Source organism: Pinus tabuliformis, chromosome 2_1 (assembly GCF_031772625.1).
Source record: "Pinus tabuliformis cultivar Carrire ecotype Pingquan chromosome 2_1, CPIR1, whole genome shotgun sequence".
NCBI lineage: Eukaryota > Viridiplantae > Streptophyta > Pinopsida > Pinales > Pinaceae > Pinus > Pinus tabuliformis.
In genome coordinates, this window is record NC_142299.1 from 637,072,751 (window position 1) to 637,100,290 (window position 27,540).

Genomic DNA, 27,540 nt, shown 5'->3' on the forward strand with positions numbered 1-27,540 from the left:
GAAAGATTGTCTCTCAACTCTTGCCTAAGTTTCAAACTTCCTAATTTTTCTCATTGTCTTTGGAGAAGCTGCATTATAATATGTGGCTACAGAGTCTTGAGCAAAGAGTCAATCCCCTTGTTGACCTAGCAGATTGCTACCGTCACCACCCCTTCTACATTACATACGTTGTCTTGGAGGCATATTGAGGGACAATAGTGGATAACACTTAAAAAAAACTAAAATGACCATGACCAGGGAAGTGACAAGAGAAGAGCCCAGATTGAACCCAATCAAGAACTAAGACTACCCATACTATCACTATACTAGACCATAAAGTACCAGACACAGAAGCCCTGTGTGCATGCACTCTAGGACTTGAGAAACTCCTTAAGACACCAATAGTTTCCAAGGCTAAAAGATAGATAATAAAACTCAAACCCCACAACATACCCCACAACTGCTAATTGCACCAACTTGCAAGAGTTCTAGAGGGCACAATAAGGTTAACCTGCCAAAAACTCGATACCTGATTTCCTTTGCACAAAATTAATATAAACTCAAGGTTCCCTCCTTGACCAGACAAACCCTAGACTCAACAAGAGCATATAGACCACAACAAAATTAGAATTGACACAACCTGAAGCCACATTACTACAAAAAATGTAGAGAATAATAGTATGAAAGTGGAGTGACAATACCAGCTCTCTAGTGGTTGTGAGCTCAATCTGAGGCTAGTGCCAACCTCCACAACCAAACTCAGGAGCCACCAATTGATTTTTTTCGCCACAAATGAATGCTTCCCTCTTCTCCGCTTACCTAACATTCACTGCGAATTGCTCTCTCCCATTGCTTATCACCAAGCTACCGGGGTTGCAACGCCCAAGCCACACCAAAAATCCATCACCCAATAGCCTTCAATACCAAGCTTCCTCTCTTGCCACTTAAAAGACCCACCCTTCTATGCTTCGCTAGTTTCAGGTAAAAACCACTCTTTTCCAAGCACACTCCAAGGACAAGACTATACTAGGATTCCACAACACCGTTATCATTTGAGGGTGCAAGTAGCAGGGAGGTTGACACCTCAACCTTACTCATGTGGCAACACTTCAACCTCACCAACAAAACACAAACAAGAAACCATAGCCTTGATCCTATATTTAATTCCATCTGAGTGGCAGCATGCAACAACGTGCCAAGATGCATTGCACCATCCTCATTTACTCACAGTCAGGTGGGCAAGGTGGTGGGCACATTGCCCTAGGCCCTTCCTCAGATCTTACACTCACCCCATCAGGGAGGTCAATATATCTATTTATTTAAGGTTTCCTTGGAAATTGTAATTAAGATCACTGCCTTTGAAATTTTGCTTGTTTAAGTTTCAAACTTTTCCGTGATAATATCGTTGAAAGGTTCTAATCCACATATGTAGAGATGGAAATATTTGTTTAAGATTTTAATACTTCTTATTTTTGTTAACTTTATATTTTCCCTGTGTTTGAAGATTATTATTATTATTATTTTAATTTAATTTGATTTAATATTTTTCTTTTTATTTGACACTAAAAGATGTTATATGTTATGTTGTATGATAATTTAATTATGTATTGAAATTGGATGTGAAGGTGCACGGTATAGAGATTAACGTTATTTATATTTATTAGGATGTAATATGAATTGATTATATTTTGATAAATTTAGTTTTTGTTTTAATATTTTTTTTTTAAGATAATAATTGAACTTATTTATGTTGAAATAAGAATATATAAAATTAAACTTTTATTAAATTAATAATATTTTAATTAGCTACTTCAAATTTAAAAAGTTATTATTTATAAATGAGATCATTAAATTAATTATATAAATGGAGATTAATTCATATTAATTTAAATAAATTAATATCTATATAGATTAGATTAATAAATTAATTATATAAATTGTGATTGATTATATTTATTTTGGAAAATGTCTTATATCTCCAATTTAGATTAGGTTTAATACACTTCATGTTATAATAATGATAAGCCATCTATTTTAGGAAAAAATCTTATCTTTCTCATTTATTTTTATATAAAATTGATTATAATTTAATCTATCTCTTATTAATATTCATATGATGTAATTTGTTTTTTTATATGGATCTTAGGAATGAGTTTTTATTAAAGACTTATTTCTGGGTGGATGAACAATTTATAAGATAAAGATGGGTATAAATTAATAATATTATGAAATATTAGTGTTTATATATTAATAATGTTTAATCTAATATAATGTTATTTATTTTTAGGTCTTTGAGATAGGTTTTCCGCGATAATCACATCAGAGCTTATTTGTCAACGCATTTCGAACCAACAAGTGTGCTTCATCGTCAAGACAAGTGTCGATAAATAAATTCTCATGTAATTATCACCGAAAACACATCTCAAAAATTTGATATAAATCACAAAAGCCTCAATTCAATATTTTTAAATCATCAATATTTTTGTTAATATCAAAATAGTTAATTCTTATTATAGAAAAAATGTTAAAATGTGTTTGATGATTAAAAAAAATGTATTAATGTAATTTATGCAATGGTATTTGGAATTGTGTTGGACATAAAATTTATATTAAGAAATTATAAAAGACATTTATATTGATTATAAATTTCAAGTAATTTATATTTTATGTTTTATATTTATTAAGATGTTATATTTGACACCAAATTTGTAGCATTTTGGATAAATTACACGAAAAAATATACCCAAAAAACCATCCATAAAGGAATTTCTGAATTTTACAATAATCCAAAATCTATAAAGTTTTGAGCGCCTTCTAAATTCGTTCAAATCTTTGAAAAGTCAAAATTCCGCAACAATAAAATCTAATATTGTTTGCTGAATAAAATGCCCACGGGAGATGGGTGCTTCCCCAAGGAACGCGAGCAGCCGATGGTGGAATTGCAATACCGTCCAGGTGTCGAATTTCGTTTAAATTAAGATTACACTATATCAATATATACTCACGCACTTTCTAATTATATTAAATTTTTATTTATTTACTTCAAATTAATTTTGCATTAATTCAGAATTTCAAGATGCACCATTTCAAATATTATAGTTCATACTATTACTGGTCTCATTCTGTTTCCAAGGAAACTAGATAGGTTGATCGATAATTTAAAAGCAAGTATATCAAAATAAAGCAACTGTTTCTTAAAAGTACAAGAGCTAACTAACACTGAGCTACATAAAGAATCAAAATATTTGCATAGAGACATATCATGAAGTCAAGATTAAAAAGAAGTCACTAGAGCAACATCATGTGCACTTGTACTGGCTGGAGGAAAGGGATTAAGCTCATATTGAGGATGGCTTTCCAAGTGAGCTAGATGAGCATCCAAGCTATCCAAATATGAGCACTAATATCACTGCATCCGCTTGATACCGTTCAATGAAGAAATGATGTCATTACAATCTTCATGTTTCTATTTTAGGACTCTACCCAAAAGAGTTTTCATCTGCTAATGGAGGGTGATGGAGTACAGGTATTGAATCTATATTCTCCTGGTGTGACCAGGGTCAAGAACCCAATTGGCTACCTCCTCTAGAATTTCAAAGTTAGAATATGCTTGGCGGTCATTAGTGGTGAGAGTTTCAAGTTGGCAGATTTCTTCATGAATGTTAGGTAATGTCATAGAGTGGAATATGCCAACAACATCCTGGGCCTGTGCCTAGGCACACAACTGGCCTTGTAATCCTCTACCACCAACTCCCCTACATTCACGTGATGTACGAAGCCTTGGTTTGGGTTATTGTTTAGTATTTTAACTGTGTAGGAGTCACTACCCGAAGCTTAAGGTCAATGTGCACCAACACTTTCATAGGCCAATACTCAAATTTCTGTATAGCTCACACACCTTGTGCTTACCCAAACTCCCAAACTAAGGCTTAAACATGAGTCATTTGAACCACGGTCAAAACATGGCATAAGTCCTTACCAACATGGGTCCTTTATCCTATGGTTGCAATCAATAGAAACATATTGACAATATTGGTGAACTACAGGGAGGGCCTCCCCTTGTGATGTAAGTGAAAGGGGGTGGGAAGGAGGGCGACGGGTTCCCCCTATTACAAAAGAAGAAAGGGGGGGTGGGGAGAGAAGGGGCACATGAATTGGGTCCATGTTCTTATCAATGTATATGATTGCAGAGGGAGGATATATAATGTAGGGGCCACCGTATTGCTTGTAGGTTACTGAACAATCCCCAGACCTTTCACTGTAGCTAGGCTCCTAATGCTCTACCACTTTGAGTTCCTTTAACTACTCCTATTAAACATTGAAACTTAGCCTACGCCACTGCAAATTTGATCTTTGCATAATTGCAATGATCTTATGTGAGAAATCTTTGCTAATAGGAATTAGTCGATGAGCTAGTTACACAATGTGGGCATAATGATACATGGGAATTAATGCTTCCTTAAAGCACTACTTTGACGATGCACACACACAAACCAATTTAAATTGAATATTCATATAAGCCCAACAAGGAGTCAACACTCACAGAAGACATACAAAAAAATTTCCATTCGATCCATTCCCCATAACAAGGTATAATTTTAAATAGTTACACAACTTCTCCCTTTGAGCTGTAGGCTCTTGTGATCCTCCTTAAGCTTTATTCTCCCTTACTAACTCATCTCTACTCTTCTCCCAACGCCTTTCCTACTGCTACTACACATAATACACATGTATACTTTGTACATATCAGGAAATATATTGACAAAACCAAAAGTGTTCAGACATCTATCTCAACACTACAAACACATCAAACTAACACTTGTCCTTTTGACAAAGGCCCATTTTGCCAAAACATCATCTCACCAAAATAGCCTAACCACCCAAATTCTTCTAGAATATGGACACTTGTATTTACATCAAATTGCCTAAATTTATACAGGTTACATTTGAGGGAATTTCTTCCCCTTTGGAGAATTTCATGATCCCCTTAAGTCTAATAGAAAATGGATATCCTGGGGTTGATGCTCCTACATCAAACTCCCCACGTAGAAATTTTTATGACCTCGTAGTCATTTTTCTTCAATTTTTGAAATCCTCTAGGGTCCCAAACTCTATGTTGTTGATGTCCACATGGCTATCCCAATTGTTTTGTTATTGTCTTCACTTTTTTAGGATCCCTTGTTTTAGATTTCCTTCACATTTTTTATTTACTCATTTTATTAGATATCATTTAATGCCTTCCTTGATAGGGACATTTATGGTAGACATTAAGGTGCAAGAGGACATCGATCCTTGGCTCAAAGTCACATTCCATCCCAACATGCCTCCATATTTAAACATTTAATACCTTCTACATCGATTGAGACACCACCTCCTCGCTTAATGCTCCACATTAGCCTCGCTCATGCCAACACCTATAGAGTCTTCATTGAGGCTGCTAACTCTAAGTTCATTGATATGGTTTCCATTATTGCTTCGGCCCTTGCATATTTGTTGTTTCCTTCTCATACCATGACTTTTGGCAGACTTTCCTTTTCTAGCTCCCTTGCATAGTTTCCTCCCATTTTGTTATCTCTCGTCCTTACTAATAGTGGAGGAAGGATGTGAATTTATTATGGTAGAATCAAGGCACATCCTCTAGGATAGTATCATTCTCTTCTTCTGTTTGTAGTTCCCATGACCATTTTCTTTGAGTCTCCTTAGTCCTATTCCATTCTTCCTCCCCTTGGCTAATGTGACCTGCCAAGTGAGCCCACTATCGTCAGGGAGGTGGAGGATGAGGAATTGGAGGTCATGGAGGATCATGTGGTCAATTCCATTTTGATTCCTTAGTCCACATTATTAAGCTCACACCTTTCCAGAAATCTAGTCGAAAATCAACATGAAAGAGGAGAAAGTGTGTCATGAGAATCAAGGAATTATGGAATCAGAGGTTATGGATGGTGTTGTAGTTTGGCTCCTAGACATTTAGAACACTAGGATCCATAATCACTACTTATATTAATATACTATTGATTTCTATTAGCATGTCAAGTTACTTTTGGGGAAAGTTATGGTCGATCGAAACGAAGCCTGGGACAACCTCGTGAACAAATTGGAGGAGCTGAAGCTATTAATGATGGATGTAGAGGATTTCCTGGATCACTTTGAAATGGGCTTGCCTTTAGGCCCATTGAAAACATCACATTGCAAGGGCGCCAGCCAACCCATCAATCTGGACACCCCATTGTCTTCATGAATTACATGTTTCTCTTAATTGTTGTGATGTTTACTCTGCTGAGATTTTTGGTCTCTCTTATGTTTATTTTAGAAATTGGTTTTCCCACTTATGGAATAATCATTTTATTTTGTAGATAAATGTTGTTAGAGCTGAGAATTCCAACACATATAATTGCCCATTATTTTTTTCTCATTAATTGATTTTCCTTTTCATGGGGCAACAAAACTCTCAATATGCTGGATGTTCTTTTCATCCATTTTTTTAGATGGTAATAAAACAACAATTATTTCATCTCTAATCTAATTTCCTACATCGCAAACCATAAAAATTCAATAACTCTTAAATGTTAACATGAGTGTTGGTCAAATAAGGCAAGTGATTGACATAATGTACACAGAATATAAACTCATGTGTCTTAGGGGTAAAAGTGAAATAGATGCTTGCGGGACTATTATCCAATGTTTTACAGGGACACTCCTCAGGTGGTGGGAGACAGAATCCTCTCCTAAGCTCATTGAAACAATGGAAGCTGAAGTCCTTAAAGATGAGAAAGGAGATATAATCCATAATCCAGATGGCACAGTCATTAGCAATATGATTGGCATTTAGAGTTTCATAAAGAGTCAGTCTGGGTTTTGTGTCTAAGTCGAGTATCTCTCCTGCTCTGCATCTGCGGACATCACGTCTGATCTGCTTGCACCACGAGAAGAACTCAAGTCCTTAGGTGATTTGGAAGCCTGCGCATCAGTGTGCTCGGCACTGGTGAGAACCTAAAGTGGCTGAATCATTTAGAGTATCTATCAGTCTGTAAATGTGTGTGGTCTGAATCTGAGGCAGAGTCTATCTATCGCCAGGAAGCCTTCGGTATTGCTGGTTCCTTGAGAATGGCATAAGTCCGATAAACGCGAAGATAGTCGATCTCTGTAAAGATCCTCCTCTATGTAATCTTTGCATACATTCTGGAATAAAATGAGTATACATTTCATCTGAATACATTGTCTGTGCATCAAAAAATTGTCTGCTAAGGTAGTAGTTGCCTCTGTATCTTCGTCCGAAGTTCGTAGGAAGTTCGCCAAAGGAACGAAGGGACGCCAAGGCTGTGTTAGGCGAGGAAGCCGTTGAAAAAGCCGCAGAAGCGTGAAAGTTCTGAGTAGGTTCACCACTGGTTCACCAGGAGTTGGTTTCAGAGTCAGAACGAAGAGACTTAGCAAGTAGCAAGCTCGTGACAGGAGCCCCTGCTTATAAAAAAAAAATCAACTTAAAAAACATCATTTAATACCCTATTAAAAAACACATTTAATACTCTATTAAAAAAACATCATTTAATACCCTATGAAATCAATTAAATACAAATGTGTGGAATTCTTAATTAAATTAATTGACCCAAACTTGATACCCTATGAAATCAATTAAATACAAATGTTTGGAATTCTTAATTAAATTAATTGACACAAACTTGTTAGTAAAAGAAAATTCCTTATAGTTTTATAAAAATTATATAATGGGTGTATGCATAATTGTTATAAAATTATATAATTGGTGTATGCATCATTGTTAAATGATTGTTGTTAAATAATTGGTATATGCATAATCATTAAATGATTGGTGAGGATATCAATTCATGTATTAGGTTTATTTTAATGATAAAGACAAATTACATAATTAAATAGAGAATATGTTAACATTTTATTAATAATATAGAAATTTAATTTATAACTAAATTTTGTAATATATTTATTATTTAATTTTAATATATAAAATATATAAATTTTAATATAATTTTATTTAATTTTATATTTTTATATGCTTTGTTTTTATTTATAAATTTTATAAAAATAAATATAAATTTCAAATATAGTTTTTTTTTTTTATAAATAGTTTATTTATAAAAATATGTAAATATGTTATGTAAAATATTATAAGTTTTTTGGTTCAATTTTCAATTAACCTTTGTAGTGGTGTGTTTATCGGGACCATGTCATGTTAGTATATGGCTATTCCAATTTTCAATTCTACTGATCACAAAAAATGAAGAAGAAAGCAAACCTCCATTAGAATGCAAAAATTGAAGAAATGCTTATAGATGGAGAAATTTAATCCCTATGGAAGTTATGCAAAACTTGAAAAATGTTTTTACCTCTAGGGATTTGATCCCCTAAGGGCCTTGGTAAAATCTAGGTTTTAATATGGATGTTATATATATATGTTATGTGTCAACTCCATGATAAGCATGAAAAACATTACACGTACACCGAAATAAAATGTTATAAATATAAAGAGTTTTTATTTTAGATATGTAGTTGACATTTAAATATTTTAATTATGACTCGCATCATTCACATTTCTTTTTTGTTATTTTATATATTTTAAAATAAGTGTCTATTAAAAAGTAGAAAGCATATATTTTTTGTTATTAATATTTTTTTAAATGTTTTTTTTTTTTTACAAGAACGGGTATGGGTTTATATTAGAATTTGGCCAAAATGCCTTTCACCGCTTACATTTGATCGGGCATAGCCCTTACACTTTCTTCCACTAACTTATCAAAGGCCCCAAAACTTGGGAAACCGCAAGATTTACTCGAGACTATCGAGTCTATCTCCGTTATTTTCCCTATCTTAAATAGACAAACAAACTGATTCAGTAAAATGTAGAAAAACATGACAATCTTTATGGAATGGAGTCCCAATTCTCAATTTTGTCTGCCAAGAGACAGCCAGCGGGAAGTGGAACTGTCTTGTTGGCTTCCAAATCAACATCTTTATTATTTTCCCTCAAAACGTGGAGGAATTTTGTAGTCTGGAAAGATTTCACCAAGGTTCTGATTCTTGAAATCACTCTTGCCAGTCTAATGTCTGCAGGAGAGGAATCCTCCACTAAGACTTTGATAATGGATTGAGAATCTCCTATAATGCTGACATCTGAGAGACCAATAGCCTTTGCTTGCTTAAGACCTTGCAGAAGTGCCAAGGCTTCAGCTTGCATGCTGGTAGACTGCCCTAATCCCCAAGCGAACTTTGCCACAGTTATGCCCTCTTTATTTTTTATAATTCCTCCTGCCCCAGCCAATACAAGATTGACTTTCGCTGCTCCATCGAAGAACAAAGAGAATCTGGATTGCCTAAGGAGAAAATCTGATAGATCATTCTCCTTCCCTCTGAATTGCCACTATTTTATGACCCTGTGATGCCTTGTTTCGCCAGAGAAATGGAGGTCCATCGAGGCACCCCATTCTAAGTCTTGCTAGCTCAGATTCAAATCTGGAAAATGTTCCCCTAGACTTTCTTTCCAAAGGCATTTTGTTTTGGTGATGATGAACTGTGAATTTATACTTTTATCTTTGAAAACTCTTCTATTACGCTCGAGCCAGATTTGCCAACAAGCAAATTTTGGCAAGGAGAGCCATGCAGCTATGAAAATTTCATTTTTTGGGAGTGTTTCTAGGTAGTAATTCTGCTAGTTTGCAAAAAGATCTGACATAGACATGGGTAAAATGAATTCATATTTCCAGTAGCTCAAAAGGCCATGCCAGATTTCTCTTGAAAAACTGCAGTCCAGTATGATATGCTGGGCGTTCTCCTCACTGTCACAGCATAAGTGGCATCGAGAGGGACCATGAAATCCTTTCTTCTTCAATCTATCTGCTGTTAAAATCCCTCTGTGGCATAACAACCAACAAAATGAATCGACCTTAGGCATGGATTTGAAATTCCAGATCCCGTTCCAAACAGCAGGATTAGGAGGGACGTTAGGACGATCATGAAGGCATTTATATCCCTGCGCAACCGTGTAAAGCCCTGGGGCGGCTCCCCAACCACGGGCATCCTTCTTACCCACGCGTAGAGGCGCCATACCGTTTAACAAAGAAAGGAGAAGATCACGTGCTTGAGACAGCTCAGGAGGGATGGGAGGGAGTCTCCAACGCAGCCAATTTCTGCCTTCCCATTGTGAAATGTCCCAAAGAGTAATGCAACCTGCGTTGTCCAACCACAAACGCAACGCATGAAGAGAGCAATGGGACGATAAAGGAGGGTGCATCATAATGCTGTCGTCCCATATCTTAATTTCTTTGCCGTTTCCTGGAATCCAATACGCTCTGTCTCTGATTAAAGGGGCTGCTTTGTGACAGAGTTTGATCAGCTGCGAGCCTATGGTGGGTAGTAGGGCGTCCAGAAATCTATTCCTCTTTCCCATGAAATATTTCCTCCATAGAGCTCTTTGCGCCCAACCTGGATGTGGTCCAATGATTCTCCAAAAGATCTTGGCTCCCATGGCTATGTTTTGGAGGCTGAGATCTTTGAAGTTAAGGCCTCCTTCGCTCTGGGGCTTGCAGATTTTCTCCCAACTTACCAAAGGGATTTTCCTGTCATTGTGATTGCCCCCTTTCCAGAAGAACTTGCGAATGAAGGCTTCCATTTTTTTTATGATGCCTGAAGGGGCTAGAATTACAGAGAATTGAAAAATGGGGAGGCTACTGAGAACGGATTTGATGAGGACAGTTTTGCCAGCAAGGTTTAACCATGAGAATCCCCAAGCTTGGACTTTGGCCTTAAATTTGTCCAACAGAGGAATCCAATCTCTGCTGTATGCCAATTTGCGGAAGATGGGGAGGCCCAAATAAGTAAAGGAGGACCAGTTGAGGGAGGCAGTAAAGCCCAGAATTCTTGAAATGGCAGAAAGGGTGGAAGCCGAGATATTCCAGCAAAAAGCTTTGCACTTACCATTGTTTAAACTGCTGCCTGTAGCTTCACTGTAGTCGTCCAAGACCTCCTTGAATCTTAAAGCAGATCTGGCAGAGGCAGCCCCTAACAAGAGGGTATCATCCGCAAACAGGGTGTGGTTAACATTTTTAACCCCTCTGGCTATATTGAGCCCCAAGATCTCTTGGTTAACCAGTTTCTAATCCAGGTAGAAACTCAGGACAGAAACATGAAGGACAAAGAGGGGCGGAGAGAGGGGGCAACCCTGCCTAAGCCCTCTTGAAGCTTTAAAAAAACCAGCTGCTCTCCCATTCACTAGGGGGGCAATCCAAGGATCAGCAATACAAGCACGGATCCATTTTAAAAAGCCCATTCCAAAGCCAAATTTTTTCAAGACTTCCCAAAGAAAGCTAAGTCTGACCCGATCAAAAGCATTAGCCAAATCTAATTTAATTACCATACCTTTCTCTTTGCGAAGCTGGCTCGAGTGAATCGCCTCTTGCACGAGGATGAAGTTGTCAGCAAGCTGTCTCCCCTGAACAAATCCACCTTGGTTCTCCGGGATGATGGCTGGAAGAATACCTTTTAGTCTGTTGGCAATAACCTTTGTGATTAATTTGTATCCAATATTACAAAGAGAGATGGGGTGGAACCGATTAAATTCTTTAGCACCCTTTTCCTTGGGAATGAGGGCAAGAAAAGCTGAATTGGTGCTGCCCCAATTTTCTGGCAATTTTGAGATTTCAAAATCATTTTGTAGAGGTCTTTCTCCACAATCTGCCAGCAAGTTTGAAGAAATCTTGCAGTGAAGCCATCCGGGCCTGGGGCTTTGTCAGGCTCCATGTCGGAGAGAGCATCTTTTATTTCTTGTATAGAGATCTTCGCTTCAAGCTGTTGATTCATTGAAGGTGAGATCCTAGGGGGAACCGCCTCCAAAAATTTAGAGTTTGGGTCCGTCACGCCCTCTTCTCTATACAGGTTTTGAAAGTGATTGAAAGCTGCTCTCTTTATGCTATCAAAGTCTTTGTGTGTCGAGTTGCCATCTTTGATTTCTGCGATAGAATTGAAGCTCTTTCTAGCTTGAGCTTGTTTGTGGAAGAAGGCAGAATTTCTGTCTCCTGCTTTAAGCCATAAACTCCTAGACTTCTGTCTCCAATGCTCTTCCTCCGAAAGGCAAGATTTATGGAAGATTTTCTGGAGCTCAGCTTCCTTATCTAATACTTCTTTAGTGATTTCTACATCTTCACTTTGGGCATGGTGCTGGGCGAGATTGTCTTGGGCCTGCTTTCTCTCTTTTGTAGGGGAGGGAAGAGATTTGGCCCAAGTTTTAAGAACCGCTTTCAGTCTTCTAAGTCTTTCTTCCCAAATGAAGAAAGAAGAACCTTTCGCTGGCGTATTCCAACAATCTTGAACCAAATTCAGAAACTCTGGTTCCTTGACCCAAAGAGGGTTGAATCTAAAGGGAATGGGGCCAAGATCTTTGTGGCCCAACATCTCAAGCAAAATGGGCTTATGATCTGAAACACTGCATGGGAGGATATGCAATCTGAATTCTAAGCCCAACAAAAGGAAGGAACTCTGCACCAAACATCTATCAAGTCTAGCAGCTATGTGACCAGGACCTATTCTTTTGTTAGACCAAGTGTACTTACCATTTTCTGGGGGGATGTCAAGCAGATCCCAGTCCTGCATGAGGTCTTCCACCCATTCCCTTGCAGGGTCCCTTATGATTGTTCCTCCTCGCTTTTCCTCCATGCGCAAGGTAAGGTTTAGATCCCCTGCAACAATGATGTTTTCTAGATTTTCTGACTCCGACAGATGTCTGATGGAGTCCTAACACTCCCTTTTCTCCCCTATATTTGTTGGAACATAGACATTGAAAATACTGACTACCTCCCTCGAGTCCAAAGGCTGGAGCTTCAAAAACAGCAAGTGGGTGTTGTGAAACTCGGTGACTAGCCTAAACTTGAGAGGGTTCCAAAGGGAGCCCAGACCCCCAGAGGCTCCCCGTGTTGAAACTGCATGTCCGCTGCTTCCTTTCCAACATGTTTTACTAGTTTGGAGAAACTCCTTGTCCTCCATTTTGGTCTCCTGAATCAGACGAATGTCTAAGGCTTCTCTTCTTATAAGGCTTCTTGTTGCTTCTTCTTTCACTTTTCTCCCCATTCCTCTGCAGTTCCAGGAGACAATCTTCATCATTTATTTTTATGATGATGGGCTCCCTTGGACCCTTGTGCTTGGTTTTTGATCATCTTCGGATTTTTGCCAAGGAGTTTCTCCAGAGTGGGCTGACTACCCTGAAGCTTGTCTTTGTAAGTTTCCTGATCTCTCTTTTCTCTAGTAGATTTGCAACCCCTTGCAGATCTTCTGATCGATGTTTGCATATCTCCTATTTCTCCATCCTCCTCAGACTCCTCCGAGTCATGTTCCTCCTTGAAGGCTTCTATTTGCTTATCCTTGTTTCTTGCCGTGGCGCTTTCTTCAGGTCTTGCTTCTGCTGAAGTCATTTTTTCTAATGGTTTATCTTGCTTATCTTCTTGATGAGGAGTCTCTTCAGCAGAGCTTAAGACCTCATACCTATTTTCTTGGCTTTTTGCCGAGAGAACATTCTGGGTGGAGGCAAGCTGGGGGCCATGAACCCCAGATTTCTTGTGAGATGTCTTTGGCCTCTTGACCTAGTTCCAGCCCTCTTCCTTTCCTTTCTTTGCTTCCCCTTTGTTCAGGCACCCTCTTGCAAAATGGCCATAGATGTGACATTTACGACATTTGAAAGGGAGTTGCTCATAGTCCAGCACTTGCACATGCATCCAACTGCCAACCTTTAATTTGATGGCCTCCGGAAGCCCCACCTCTAAGTCTACCTCGACACAAATTCGGGTGCAATTGTATTGATCGTTGTTGTTTGCTCTATCAATGAATTTTCCCAAAGTATTTCCTATGTGCTTGAGGGACTCCCAGTTCCAACAATGCACTAGAAGATTAGGGAGCCGAACCTAGACAGGGACTACCATTGGGACATCCACGGCCGGATCGAAGTCAGGGGTCCATTTGTTGAGGTAGAGGCCCTGAGGTCCCATGAAATAGGGCCCATTCCTGAAGATCAGGTCTTTGTCCTCCTTTGTGTTGAACTCGAACAGGAAGAAGCCTCTACCCAGAAAATAAGAGGTGACTTTGTTTTTGATCAGCGGAACCCAGTTCTTAACGACCCAGTTTTCCGTCGATTTTGGCGAGGGCCAAAGGCCTGTGAATTGACCCACCAGGGCACGATCTGCCAAGGACAAAGCGACCTGGATTGGGCCCTCAAGAGGGAGGTTTACCTCTGGAACATTGTCGAGCCTTTTGACGAACTTAGCGACTTCGGACTTCTTCTTTTTGGGCAGCGAAGCAAGTAGAGAGGAGAAGGCTGCTTCAGCTTCCGAGGATGGAGCTTGTGAGGGACCGATGGGCAAGCCTTGGGCCTCCATGGCAAAGAATATCAAATCAACAAAACCGATCTGCACCAAGCAAATACAGGAAGCGAGGCATCTCAAGACCGGGATGAAGAAGAAGAGGATCCGATCAGACCTTGCAGGAAGAATCTCCGAGGGTGCAGATCCAAGCAGATCTAACAAGAGATCAAGTGGCTCAGCGAGATCTTGAAGAAGAACATGAGAAAAAAGAAGGATCCTAGCAGATCCGAGAGACCCAGCGGTCAGGAGGACCAGGGTTAGAGGCGGAAACGGCCGAGAGGGCAGAGCCCAGTCTCAGGCTGCGCAGAGCAGGTCGTAGCAGGAGGCAGCAACGCTCGGCGTTCTCTTCGAAAAAGTGTATTTTTTTAAATGTTATATGTCCATTTTATATACATTAAAATAATTACACATCTCCCTTATACCCTCAATTAAAAACTACTTAATAAGTTATTGATTTTTTCTTTATATATCTAAATATTTTACTTAATGTTCCTATTGAAATATTTTATTTATGATTCACATTGAAACTTTTTTTGTTACTATTTTTTTTTTTAATATCTCATACTAAATCCATATAAACATTAAATAAATTATACATCTTAAAAAATAAAAATTAATTGAAATATTTTACTTTTAATTATTTTTTTATTTTTTTTAATATAATATAAAATTATTTTAAACAAAATAAATAGTAAAATATTTTATTTATAATTAATATCAAAATAATTTTTTTGCTTCCTATTTCAACATAACATATACATACATATAAGTTAAAATTGATCTTAAAGTGTACTGACCAACTACGTTTCTTTTTAATCACCAAATTATATGTGAAAAATGATTTAGATTTTTCAGAGATAAAAGTGTATTGACCAACTAATTTTTTTTTTTTAATCACCCAATTAAATTTGAAGTATCTTATAATCTATTTTTAACTTACTATATCTATTATATTAAAACATTTAAAAAAAATAAATATAAACAACTTTGTTGCTATTAATTTCGCTTATTATTTTTTAAGCATTAACCATATCAATGATGGGTATCGTCTACCTGATAAGGCATAATATCGCATCATCCATGTCTTTATATATGTGGGTCTTATCTACTTTATTCGTTTCCTCTTGCGGTGTTTATTTTTTTTTTTTTTTTCTAAATTCTCCATATTCTCTAATTTTTTATTTTTTTTTAATTCTCCATGTTTTGGGAGACTTCTATCGCTTGATTCAGAGTGCAGTATCAGGGTGTTTGTTTTTGTATTTTCAATGTGCTTTAATATTTTATAATAAATATAAAGATGCTATATTATAGGATAATTTAATTATGTTTTGTAAATTGGAGGGGAAGTGCATTGTATCGAGGTTAATATTATTTATATATATTGGGTTGCAATATGAATTATTTATTTAAATGGAAGATAATTATATTTTGATAAATTTAATTTTTATTTTAGTAATTTTTTAAGATAATAATTGACTTTATTTATGTTGATAGTTTACTTAATAAAATAAAAATATATAAATTAGATTTTTATTTAAATTAAAATTAGACTTTTATGTAGTGGTATTAAAATGATAAGTTGAACTTAATATTTATGTTAAAAAATTATAAAATACATTTATTTATATTAATTTTGTTTAATTAATTTATATTTTAATTATAAGATTATTTTTCAATTTATATTAAAAAATTAAAATTTATTAAAATTTTAAAATAATGTTTGAATAGTTTTAAAATTATTTTTTATATTTATTATAATATCTATATCTAAATAAAGTAATGATATTTATATTGGGAAATATATTTATTAAGCAAAGTCTTTTGGTAGAAATCACATAAGAGAACCACACTTGTTGGTTCCAAACAGATCGGCTAAAAAATTTCTCTCATGTGATTTTTACCAAAAAGACTTTGCTTAATTTATTATTGATTTCTACCAAAAGACTTTGCTTAATTTATTATTGATTTCTAGCAAAGTCTTAACTTATCCATTACTATTGATGGTCAGGATCAAGTACAGAACTTAACCATTCCGCCACAAAGTTTGCTTTTGGTTCAGAATGATCAATATGTGGAATCGGAACAGCTTATTGCCGAGGTTCGTGCTAGAACATCTTCCTTCGAGAAAGTGTAATTACATATATAATATATGCATTCACGCTCTATCGATCGAATATCGTATACAAATAGATATATATCATTATATATGTCATTATGCATTCATTCGTTGCTCAATATTTCAAACCTCCGCGAAGCGAATTAAAAATGGGGTCAATCCCTTAGCAAAACTGGGATAAAGTTGAGCCAAAAGATCGCGATTGAAAATAAATTCATGAGGAAGTGGTATCTCTTTAGGATCCACTCCAGCGTCTAGAAGTTGGTTAATGGGTAGAGAGACGTGTATTTGGTGTCCTGCCCAATGGATCACAAAAGCATTTATATTAATTTTGTTTAAACAATTTATATTTTAATTGCAATATTATTTTACAATTTATATAAAAAAAATTAAAATTTTAAAATAATGTTTGAATAATTTTAAAATTATTTTTTATATTTATGGAAATAAAGTCATGATATTTGCATTGAGAGACACTCTCCAATATAATATGAGAAATATGTTGTAATATACTTAACATTTAAATTCATCAAAATAAAAATAAAATAAAGCCCACACATTATAAAATTAATAATTATATTTATAATTAATTATAACTAATAATTAAATCAATTTAGATCCATTTTAACTGTAGATTAAAAAAAAAAATCAAATTCTTGAAATACAAACTTATTTTACAAGGAAAAGAGATTTGATTCCTCTAAATGCTTGATAGATTTAGAATTAAAATAGATTTAACAAGTTTATGAGTAAAAAAATTCTATAACTTTTTTACACATAATTTTGATAAACATTTAATTGAAAATTTATTCATGTTAAATATTTTACCATAATCCATTATAATTCCTCTAAACACTTGATAAATTTAAAGTTAAAATAAATTTAAACGGATTTATGAGTAAAAAAATTCAATAACATTTTTAAATATAATATTTTTTTTTCTAAGTAGTATTGATCTATTGATATGGTACAAAAAGTTACAGAGAGGCCTAATCTCAGAGTTGTTAAACATCTGTCATCATCAAAAAATGAAACTGTTTGTTTTGGACTGCCCCAACAGAGGGGAAATCAGTCCAAGAAGCCTTAAAGATTGCCCCTATTATGGGGGAAACCAGCCATTGAACCAGAAAAACTATATTCAAAGTAGACCTTGGTTTTCCAGAAAAACAAAAGGAGAATGCAATTCTAGAACCAAAAGACAGGGACATAACCAAGAAACAATGTGACATGTCCACCTGGCGGAGATTCAACGAGAGGATCCAAGACACATGGCGTAGAAAAAACACATCCAGACCAGAAAACCACGAAAACAGTGAGACATATCCACTTGGAAGCCGGACACCTTTGCATGAGACCACAAAACCACAAAACAGTGAGACATATCCACCTGGAAGCCGGACACCTTTGCATGAGGCCACGTGTTAGGCCGGTGGTTCCTCCGGAGCTGGCTCCTCCTCAATCCGGCAGGCAAATTGATACCAGTCGTCATCCTCTTCAGACACGCCTCGACCCTGAGCAGGTGGAGCTTCCTCAGTGCCTTCTGCATCCATCTGTCTCTCACAAGTGTCGTTCTGCCTGCTGCCTGATGCTTTCGTGCCGTTATGCTTGTCCTCCTCACCTGAAGTGTCACCAGCTTTGGCCTTGCCATGCAGAGCCTTTCTGCTTTCACCTTGTTGCTTGTTGCCTGGGATGCTGATCCCATGACTACCAAGCACTTCCCTGCTCTGCTTGTTCCCGCGACTTGACAGAGGAGCTTGCGTCACAGACTCTTCCTCGAAGGAAATTGTGATGGTTGCAGTGATTGTAGGCCTATTTAAGGAACTACGGAAGCGAAATTGAGTGCTGTGAGGTACAGGAAAAGGAGGAAGTGGGAAATCCGCAGAATGGATAGCATTGTCCCTCCTACCTCTACCACTTTTGGTATTCGGGTAGCGATGAGTGGGGTAAATGAGCGGGTTGGGCATCTCAGTGGTTGAGTCCGGGGAATCAGAGGCAGAGCTGGTCAAAGCTTGCGAGCGGATAAAACCTCCACAAGTTCCTCCACGTCTACTGCACATGCGGTGCCTGAGGCGAGCCATGGCAGAGATGTAATCTAAATTGACAGCAGAGGAATTGGATGAAAGGCGACGCTGAGCATGAGCAGGGGTGGTCGGGCCACGATCTAGAAGACAATGACTGGAGTGCGAAAAATGCAAACCATTACCAAAATCCTGACAAGGAAGAATCAGACAGCGACTACCTATTGCAGTTCTGATACACGGTTCAGCCGCTTGCGGAGAACATATGCCACGGAGAAGGGGAGGATTAACAAAATGATCTGGAGGGGCCATGGTGTTGACGAAGGTGAGCTCATCACAGCTTTCGGAGTCATTAATTATTGCCTGCAAGGTGTTTTTAATCTGCCTAAGGTAGGCTCTCAGGATGATGCAATTAGCCAGATGGCTTCCCATCCCACCGGCGGTCCGTCTTATCATTTTAATTGCCATTGTTGACACCACCATCCGGATTTTTTAAATATAATATTGATAAACATCTAATTGAGAATTTATTCATGTTTAGGTATTGTTTAGATATTTTACCATTTAATAAGTTAAAGATGTTTCCAGATTCATCCAAATCATTAAAAAGTCAAAATTTCCTAACAATATAATCCCAATTGTTATGGAGTGTCAAAATCCCGACCATCTATTTCATGTCCAAATGGCTAGGTCTTTTCAGATTTTTATGGAGATAAATGGATTGGATAAGAAAAGTTGGAACTTTTTTTTGTTCGTACCAATCGGGCGAGTGACCGGCAGAACACTCCACCGTGGTGGCGCAAAAGCGTGTTGAACTTTGTATGTAGTGACCGGCAGAACACTCCACCCTGGTGGCGCAAAGCGTGTTGAACTTTGTATGTGTCGGAGACCAGGAGGCCATATAAAGCTATGACCACCAGACTCTCATCACCAAAGCATATTAGGAACTTGACCCCTTCTGCTGCTTATTCTGGCAAGGATGAAATACCGTCCACCGGCCAGTCAGGTGTCGATTGGTGCAGAATGGCTGAATAACATGCCCATGGGAGATGGGTGGTTCCCCAAGGAACCCAAGCAGCCGGTGGTGGAATTGCAATACCGTCCAGGCGTCACAGAGCATGTTGTGGAGTATTTGTACGCGGAGATCGAACAAAAGCATCTGGGGAAAGGCACGGTGACGAACAAGGCGATGAGGGAGTGGGTGCAGAAAGTGGTGGGGCGGCGCAGCGATGACGCGGGGCACATAATCGGGAAGAACCAGGGTGGCCTCGGCACCGAGAAGTGGAACATTTTCCCCCAGAAGGGCGAGGTCAACCGCGGGGCTTACGCCCACAACAGCGAATCTGTCTTCAACGACACCGTCAAAAAGTATGGCCCCGCCAAGATCTGGTTTCGTTTTGTTTACGGCAACGCTGGAGAACCCTACCGTCCCACTAGCTTCAATTATTTCCTCGTCCATGCCAATGGCTCTACCACTCATGACGATCTGCTCAACCCTTAACTGGAAGTTGATAGCTGTATCTATGTCTGCCAAACTCTATGGTTTGCTTTGATAGCGGTATCTGTGTCTGCCAAACTTTGTGATTTGCTTTCATAGTGCTTTGCTTTGCTTATACTAAACAAGGGAAGCTGCGAGGCAGCAAGTTCCTGCATGAAAAAGGCTATGGAGGACAGCAGAGAAAAGCAGAGAAAATTCATCTACGGGTTTGCCAGTGTCTATCTAGTTCTATCCAAGGTACAAATAAAAACAAAAGCAAGTTGTTTGTAGTTGATTGTAGTCATGGAACATCGTTGATGATCATTGATTATCGCATGGAGTTGTGGAAGTCTAGATTTATTTTAGTGGTGAAGAAATTGCTGTCAAATTCGCCAGCGTTCTGTTCTGTAAATTTTCCAGCAAGGACGAGAGAGACGCGGTGCTAAGCCGTTGATATCGTTGCCATTGTTGATTATGGAGAGCTGTGTTACATTGGTTACCTGAACTGTTCGCTGATTAAGAAAAACTCGAGCAGGCAGGCGATGCTTCCCCTGCGGTTCTATGACTAGGATGAGCAGAGGACAATGCAGAGATCATAACATTCGAGCTGCTGTTGTGGGTCGTGTCCCGCGTTCTGGATATGTGTCGTCTGCAAGGTACAAGCTACCTAGGCACCTCTCTATATCAGTGAATTCGGGATTTATTAGATAGCGCATAACACCGCCGGCACCTGCACCTGCACCTGCATGAAGAAGGCTATGGAGGACTTCTGCATGGAGCAAATGTAGTTTCTCAACGACCAATCCTGAACGTATTAAAGTGAAATGGAAAATTCCGAAGGAAACAGATAATGCCTATCTTAAGCAGGTTGGATTATTTCCTGGGTGTTACATTTTATTCAATGGCTGTGCCTCTTTTGTTTCTTAAATATACATTATTTTGCATACATGATTAGGTTTGTTTCTGTGCAGTGGTTTAAATCACAAAAGGGAAAGAAGCTCGTTCGCATTCTGCCTCCACATTACACTGTTGTCATGCAGAAATGTAAGTTGTAACGTTGTTGAATTAAGAATTCAAATTGTAATTTAAAAAACTGTATTTTTCCTCCCTGACACAACAATCTGCAATTTCACCCCATTGCAGAAAAAAGTCCAGGTCTATCTTGCATTTTTTATATCCATAAAATGGCCCAGTGACTTCCTAAGCTTCGGGTCTACTGACATTTATCTCTCTAGGCTGGCCTCTTTCACTATTTCTTTCTGCTTGCGCTGTCTTTTGGGAGCCATATCTGTGTCCTGTAACTCATTCATATCGACATCTGCTTTTGGACTAAGATTTGAAAACGTGTTACACGAAATCAAAGCATATATGAGATAAGATGCCATAAAGATCCTCTTCGTCTTTTGGAAGTTTGACAGCTGATGAGAGAGCTCATTTGATATGAGTTCTCCCCAGTCGAATACAGTGCCCTTATGCAGAGAGTAGTATATAACATGCAGAACATACCTAGGCACCTGTGCAGTATCCTCCTGACCTACGACTCTAGCAAACAGCCATGCAAATTCCCAATATGGTTATGCTAAACCTGCTACTTCTATGGTGGACGCTTTAACGCCTTCTCAAGACCCACGGGTGGAATTTTTTCATCTGGTAGTGGGGCCCTTCATCAATAATAAGGAGAAGGAAGTGACTTGGAATTTAGTTGCCTTATTTCAGCCTAATAGAATATTGACTTAAAAGGAACATCTGATCTCCTCCTTTTTTCATGTTTCGATTTCACATAAAATAAAAAACTAGTCTCAAACAATGTGTGCACTAAGATCTGATAATATTAGGAAATGGTTGCAGTTTTTTGGGGGTTATGGATATCCTGCTACATCATTCAAGCAGACTTATAGATGTTATCCGGCTTCTTTTATTGATAAGGTATTGCTTTTACTATTAATTTTTGATATTGTAGATTAAATATATGATAGTAAATTAGGTTTTCTAATTTGTCTCATTTATATAGGTGGTTAAGTTTTCCCTATCTACTAGTGTGTTTCCAGAAATAAGAAAATAGAAATTAAAGTTACCATTAGTGAAATCCGTGTACTGACCACTGCCCTTTTTCTGACTTTGATTTATAAGTGGAGGGCATTAGAAATTAATTATAATGCCTTATAATTACGTCAGTCAATGCGCATTGGCTTAAAACGAGTCAAATCAAAAGGAAAACCTACAGAAAACAATGATATCATTAATTGAGGGTTTTCGGGGGATTAATTATTTAAAGTTTTAATTTGCAGTGTAATTTTAATTTAATTTAAAAACCTTTCACCTCCCTCCCGAGGAAGCTCAGTTGGCCCTACTCTGACATGGAGATCATCGGTCCACAACGGCACCGCGGGCCAATCCAACGGCGCAGAATAGCAGTCGCTCCAACACACAAATATTGCCTTTTGCATGGATTTCACGTGTCAGTAGCAGTGCATGCATTTCCCACTAGGCTAGAGTAACCGCAATTAAGTGTTATTGCGTTCGAATAGCTCAGTTCAGAGGGAATCGCTCTGGATTTACAGTGACCGCCATTACTGGTAAGCTCGAATTTCACCAACTGCCTTTCTTCCAGCCCCTGTAGTTACGGCCGGTTATTGCCATGTTTCTGCCGCCGGAAGGAACCTCTTTAAAAGCAAGGAGAGGACCTTAGGGATCCGAGGCCCTTCTATTGAGTCGGTGAGAAGGCCTGTTCTTGTCCAGCATTAACAACCCAGTTGAGTTTCTCCTGCACAAGGAGGCTGTTAGGGCTCTTGAGATAAATCAAAACGAAGTTGAAATTTCCAATGTGAATAAACATCACGTTATTGACCAGAAAAGCTGGTTGAGGCGGTGTGTGATGAATTATTTGCGTGGACTGGGCTACAATGCAGGCCTCTGCAAATCAAGATGGGAGCACATTGGTGGATTCCCTGCAGGGAATTATGAGTACATAGATGTAATAATTGATGGAGACCGTTTCTTTGTGGACATTGATTTCAGAGCACAGTTTGAGATAGCCAGACCCACAACTGTATTCAATGCCTTATTGCAGGGTTTGCCCAATGTATATGTGGGCAAGGCTGAGAGATTGAAGCAGGTCATTGAGATCATGTGTGACTCTGCCAAGAAATCCCTCAAGAAAATGGGAATGCACCTGCCACCATGGAGGAAGTATAGATACATGCACACCAAATGGTTCGGTCCCTATATGGTGTGAAGGCAGAAACCCATGTCGTCATTGGCAAGGCCAAGGAGAGGATATGTGAAGCCGCAGCCAAATTGGGGGCACATTTTCTGGTTGTGGGTAGCCATGGACATGGCAGTTTTGTCAGGTATTTAATTACACTTGTCCTCAACGTCTGTGCTCTTCGGCCTAATTTTGATGATGAATTGCGCTCTTAATTAAGTCGGTGTCGGTGTTATTGACAATTTGCAGTGAAGCCAAGGAATTACGAGGACAGCGCAGAGTAGCCAGAATCCGGGGAAAAAGTATTTACTATGCGGAGTCAAAAAATGAATTCGGCGGGGTAGGAGAGGAGGGAAGCCTGCCATTCTACTCAAGCAGGTAGGGCTCTATGAAGCTTTGGAATAAACGGCAGCCAGCATTTTGCATTGTCAGGTATTGTGCATTCGCTCTGCAGTTATCCATAATCAATTTGTATCCCTGTAGCATCCATTACATTGTTGGAAGATATATTCGTTTATTCTTTGAAATAATGTTCGGTTACCTCCGTGCTGTTACGTGATGCTTACAGTTAACATTCCCATTACAGTTAACGGCAGCCAGCATTTTGCATTGTCAGGTATTGTGCATTCGCTCTGCAGTTATCCATAATCAATTTGTATCCCTGTATGTTCGGTTACCTCCGTGCTGTTACGTGATGCTTACAGTTAACATTCCCATTTGCTTAAGTACAAATTTTTCAAATACAAATTCTTTAATTTTACTTAAATCGATGCAATCAGTGATCACTAATGTAAACAGATTGCCATACAGAAAAGGTCAAAAAAATAATGGATCAATTGTGAATGGTGGTTTCAATAATAGCCCAAAATAATGCTGGTAAATTCAATGAATTTAATGGAAATAACGGTTGCAGTTATCACGATAATATTGTGATATTTTGCAAGTTTTTCATAGAATGGGATATGTTAAAAAATGATATTTTGCTGATATTATCTGATATTTTGTATTTTTTGTATTGTTTTTAAAACTGCGGATGTTTTATGGCATTTTTAGTTTAAAATGGCATTTGATCAAAAAACCATACCCTGTTTATTATTGTGCTGTTTTATAGTATAATTGTAACTATGCTTGGCATTCTTATAATTTAGAATTGAAGGGGTTTTTGTGCTCAGTAGAATAGAGACCAAGAACTATAATTAATAGTTAAATGCAACAATTTTATTGTTCTTAATTACATGTGCTATATTTCGTTTAACTTGAATTACATAAATATCCATTGTCAGCATTCAGAGTTCAAAGCCGGCTTCCCACTGAATTAGTATCAAAATGAATTTTAACAGCTCTCTATTTCATTAATGCTACTTACAATTTCTGTAGATGATTCCTGTCAAAGTCGCCTACAGGTCAAAGTCGCCTGGTTCTTCTTCCATTTCTAGACGATGAAGGCTGAACTAGGATTCCTATCAAAGTTGCCTGCGGGAACCGAGCAGCTTCTTCCATTGTGGCATAACCGAGATAGTCTCAGAGATGGCTTACAAGAGGGAATAGATCCTAAATAGACAACGATCCTAGCACCCCCGTATGGGCATCTTCATGCAAGGCCTCCTCTCGCCATGCCCATGAGCGCTCCTCTCGCCACACTCAACTTCATGCAAGCCATCTGTCTTTCCATCTTCATGCATCTTCCTGCAACAACCAAAGTTATGGAATGAAAAAATAATAAACATTAAAAGTTACGGAATTAATGCTAACATTAATTCAATTGTTAACTTATCGGAAGTAAACGGGAATAAACAAATGAATATACCCTATGTTTTTGCCTCCCCGCCTCGGGAAGAAGCCAAATAAGATGGTGGAAGAGGTTGCAGTGTAAAATATTATGAGCTTGATTACAAACTTTGGTTATTGCATATTGTTAAGTAGCTGAACTAATGCTTATGCGCGTCACTCCGATTACTATAGTCCCTGGCCATTGCCAGATGGCAGGGACTAATAAGGCGGAGTAATCTATACTAATAGGGATCAGGTTTCGAAGTTACAGAACACGATGTTAATTTCAGAAATGACGACTCACAATCATCCTAACTGGCCACAATTCGGATTAGTGGAAGTTATGGTTTATGGAATTTTGAGGTGTGATAAAATGGAAATGAAGCTGGATAAATGGAAGATAGTGTTTGGGGAATTTTGAATCATGATATCATGGAAATCAAGTTTTAAAAAAATGTTGCAATGTCCTTTATGTTCTGTTTTTTTTTCTTTTCTTAATTATGTGGATTTTAGTTTTTGGTGTGTATTTTTTAATTTATAAATAGTTTTAATATTAATTAAATTAATTAATATTAAAATTTAAATGATATAAATTTATTAACTAAGCTTAACCTCAAAGTTGTTGAGGAGAATTAAGCCTATGACCTTTCATTAGATAGATGCTTTAGTGATGGAAATTCAATCAATTGAGCTAACCTTAATGGGTTAAAACAAACAATTTATACTATTAAACAAATTAATTCTTAGAAAATAAATATGTTGATTCGCTTATATATATATATATATGAAATTGGTAGAGATTTGTACTATTTAAATAATCTACATTACCAGTCTAGATCTATTTTAACTCAGGCTCTATCAAGTGCCCAGAGAGATCAAATCTCTTGAGGTGCAAACCTCTTTTTTAAGTGCAAAACTTGAGGAAAAGTTTGCACCTCGAGAGATTTGATCCCTCTCAGCTCTTGATAAATCAGGAGTTAAGATGAATTTAGGTTAGGTTGGTTTCAGTGGCCAAAGAAAATCTAACAAACAGATGATTGATTTTATCAATAATATGTAAAATCATCTAATATTAATATAATCATTTTAAATATACTAAATATGTCTCAGATTAATCTGATCATTTTAATTTTAAATTTGCTTAGTTATTTGTTGAAATGATAAATATTGTGAATAACTTTAAATTGAATGTAAAGTGATAATGTAATAATGTTGAATGATAGAAAATGTGAATAATAAGAATATAGGAAATTACAAATAATCTTTCATTGTGATTAATCTCAAACTATTTTCTTCTACTATTCTTATTGTCACCCTTGTTACTTTTGTCATCTTTAATCGTAAACCATTTAAATCTTTAGCTTGAGATATTGTAGTAAAATCATACCTTGTCTCTCTTTCTCTCCAATATTAGTAGGTTGAATTACTATAACATAAACATCAATGTACATTGTCAATAATTTTTAATGCTTAAACTGAAATCAATGCACAATATTAATCCAATCACTTTAAAATTAATGTACCATCATACATTCAATTACATCAAATCAGAAATCAACATCTACACTGAAATCAATGCATCTAATGCAAGAAATCAAATAAGATTAGAAAATAACATTTACATTGAAATTAATGCATATAATGCAAGCAATCAAATATGATGAGAAATCAACATTTACACTAAAATCAATGCATCTAGTGCAAATAAGAAAATAGGTTTATAATAAAAAAACTACACTTAAATCAATGCATCTAGTGCAAGTAAACAATAGAATTATAAACCAACATCTACATTGAAATCAATGCATCTAGTGCAAGCAATCAAATAGGATTAGAAATCACCATCTGCATTGAAATCAATGCATTTAGTACAAGCAATAAAATAGGATTAGAAAGCATATTCATTGAAATCAATGCATCTAGTGCAAGAAATCAAATAGGATTAGAAATCACCATCTAAACTGAAAGCAATGCATTTAGTAAAAGCAATCAAATAGGATTAGAAATCATCTACATTGAAATCATTGCATATAGTGCAAGCAATCAAATATCATTAGAAATCAATATCTACACTAAAATCAATACAACTAGTGCAAGCAATGAAATAGGATTAGAAATCACCATCTAAACTAAAATCGATGCATCTAGTGAAATAAATATTCGTCCCTCTCTCCCCGCTCCATCTATCTATATATCTCCCTCCATCTCTCCTTCTTTGTCTCTCTATCTCAACCCCCCAAACACACACACTCTCTCACTCCATATCTATCAATCTGTTTGTCCCTCCCTCTCTCTCTCCATCTCTCTCTTCTTCCCTCTATTCACTTTCCATCTATATCTCTATCACCCTTTGTCTCTCTATATCACCCCCAAAACATATACTTTATTTCTCCAATCTATTTATCTATCCTCCCTCCCTCTCTCTCTCTTCCCCTTCTCTCCCTCACCCCCGCTTCTATCTCTCTCCCCTCTTGTTTTCCTCTCTCCCTCTCTCTCTCTCCATCTTTCTTATCACTCCCTCTCTCTCTCTCTCCACCTTTCTCTCTCTATTTATTTATTCTTACCTCCTTCTCTCCACTTTCTCACAACCTCTCTCTCTCTCTCTC